General features: G+C 43.8%; 3 non-coding genes across 3 annotated transcripts in view; 2 read left to right on the top strand and 1 right to left on the bottom strand.

Moving 5' to 3' along the window:
• Window positions 1-260: 260 nt before the first annotated feature.
• trnam-cau (transfer RNA methionine (anticodon CAU)) lies at window positions 261-333 on the bottom strand. The gene has a single exon. It is a non-coding gene; the product is annotated as a tRNA-Met (tRNA).
• A 1,613-nt stretch (window positions 334-1,946) lies between these two features.
• trnag-gcc (transfer RNA glycine (anticodon GCC)) lies at window positions 1,947-2,017 on the top strand. Its single transcript has one exon. It is a non-coding gene; the product is annotated as a tRNA-Gly (tRNA).
• Window positions 2,018-2,469: 452 nt separating this feature from the next.
• trnaa-ugc (transfer RNA alanine (anticodon UGC)) overlaps window positions 2,470-2,500 on the top strand; it is a 72-nt gene continuing 41 nt past the window's right edge. The window contains exon 1 of the tRNA in view: window positions 2,470-2,500. This exon is cut by the window's right edge and continues 41 nt beyond it. This is a non-coding gene — a tRNA (tRNA-Ala).

Raw genomic sequence — 2,500 nt, 5'->3', positions numbered from 1 at the left:
AAATTTTCACTTTCCACGTGTGTTTGAGATGCACCAGTACATTATATCTGCATTTTCTGTTGGCATTAGATGAACAGATTTGAGCATGTACAGATCCATGCACAGACAAGCAGTTCTGACAAAACATACTGGGACTGGGACAACTCTGTGTCCCAAACTGCGACTGCACTGATTTCCCCGGTGTCTTCTCTACAACATCCAACACACTGTTCTCAGTTTCTCATTGTTCTGTCTACATAATGAACACGTACCTAAACATTTGCCCCGTGTGAGGCTCGAACTCACGACCTTCAGATTATGAGACTGACGCGCTGCCTACTGCGCCAACGAGGCCCACAGTGCAGCTGGTACAGGAGATAGCAGGAATCAAAAGAAGGAGGTGACTTACTGTGTTGCTGATTGTGGTGCAAGTATGTTGAAATGATACAGTTCTTATGTGACAAACCATACAGACAGGGAGTTTTGTTGAACAGTAAAGCAGTAAAATGACGCGTGAGTTGCAACTCCTGCATGGCTGTTCTCTATGAACACTTTTGGTTTCTGATGCAGCTGGCCAATATGTCCATGTTTATATGAAGAGATAAAAACTTTGACGTTTTGATGTGGTCATAAAGATGTCACTGGGATGTCACTGATATTCTATTCTGTTCTATATAGAAGCTAGTAGAATATTGCTCACTCAGTAAAGAAAACACAGTAACGGATTATAATCTAAAAAAAATCTTTATCAGTGGTAGAGCGCATGCTTTGCATGTATGAGGCCCAGGGTTCAATCCCGGCATCTCCATCAGCCCTTATGTTGACAACTAAATAGCTGATTACATCAGATGCAATGTTCCCTCTAAGCTGCACACAGTGCATGGTTGTGTGAATTGCTTAACAGTACCATGCAGTGCACCTTGTAACCTAGATCTTGTAATCATGTAGCTTAGCGTTACACCATCATGAGTCTTTATCAAAAGTGAAAATCATCTACTAATATGATGAAGATGTTTTAATATTGAGGGGTGCAGGAGGACACACAATCGCTAACAATTATGTAGTTGTCGTGGCCGAGTGGTTAAGGCGATGGACTAGAAATCCATTGGGGTCTCCCCCGCAGGTTCGAATCCTGCCGACAACGTCAGACCATTTTTGACATGGTCAAGCAAGTTGTTTGGCTCACATGAGCCCAGGTGTGACTCGTTGGTCGGTCGTTGCCACCTGTGAGTCGTTAGGGTCACATGGCTCGAGGTGTGAATGGGGTTAAATCACCTGGTTAAGGATCTGAAGTCGTGTTACAGTTGGCTGATCGTTGTAGGCCACCACCTCTGTTGTGTTTGTTTTACACCTCTCTCAAGCTCCTCCTCTTCTCCACTCCTCCTCCCTCTACTTATTATACTTAGTCTAAACAGAAGTGGCTAATCCATTATAAACACACCAGTTTAAAATTGACCTTATCCCACATGGTGTTTTGAACATAACTAATATTAAATACATTTACCTGTCTATTATACATTCTCAGTTGTGATAAACCATTCACAGAACTGTGGCTCTGCCAATTCAGCTGCAGTATGTTAGTTCAGTGTCTTTATCAGCAGTTCAAATCCTGCCATACACCAGAGCGGATGAGTAATATTGCAACAGAAGGCTGTTTGGAGGACTTTCTTCACATGGCTCGAGGTGTGAATGGGGTTAAATCACCTGGTTAAGGATCTCAAGTCTTGTTACAGTTGGCTGATCGTTGTAGGCCACCACCTCTGTTTAAAGATGGATGTTCCAGATGGACATAGATGGCCTCTTCTACACCTCTCTCAAACCATCTGTCCTCTCTATCCAAAAAGTGGACATTATTGTCCTCGAAGGAGATCACATAATTATAAAGATCCCCACCAAACTTTGACAATAAGAAAATACTCTTGTGAAGGCCTCCGTCAGTGCAGTGGTTACAAAGTGTGGTCATGTGAGCATTGGTGGTTCAGTGGTAGAATTCTCGCCTGCCACGCGGGAGGCCCGGGTTCGATTCCCGGCCAATGCAACAGGCTTTTTATTCAGTGTAGTTGTACACGTTCAAACATGTGTTTAATGCAATGTGAATTGCAGTGCACCTTGTAACCTAGATCTTGTAATCATGTAGCTTAGCGTTACTATAGACCATCATGATTTGTGCTTTGTCTTTATCAAAAGTGAAAATCATCTACTAATATGATGAAGGTGTTTTAATATTGAGGGGTGCAGGAGGACACACAATCCTTAAGTGTAGTTGTGACCACGTCAGGCCATTTTGACACGGTCAAGCGAGTCGTTTGGCTCACATGAGCCCAGGTGTGACTCGTTGGTCGGTCGTTGCCCCACCTTGACGTCATGTGAGTCGTTAGGGTCACACGGCTCGAGGTGTGAATGGGGTTAAATCACCTGGTTAGGCATCGCTAATAATTCAGTCAGTTGTGCTGTTCTGTGTGTGTCTGATGTCTCCTGTGTGTTTGCAGAGGGGATGTAGCTCAGTGGTAGAGCGCATGCT

This window comes from Lates calcarifer, linkage group LG24 (assembly GCF_001640805.2).
Source record: "Lates calcarifer isolate ASB-BC8 linkage group LG24, TLL_Latcal_v3, whole genome shotgun sequence".
Taxonomy (NCBI): domain Eukaryota; kingdom Metazoa; phylum Chordata; class Actinopteri; family Centropomidae; genus Lates; species Lates calcarifer.
This window is presented reverse-complemented; position numbering and strand designations above follow the sequence as displayed.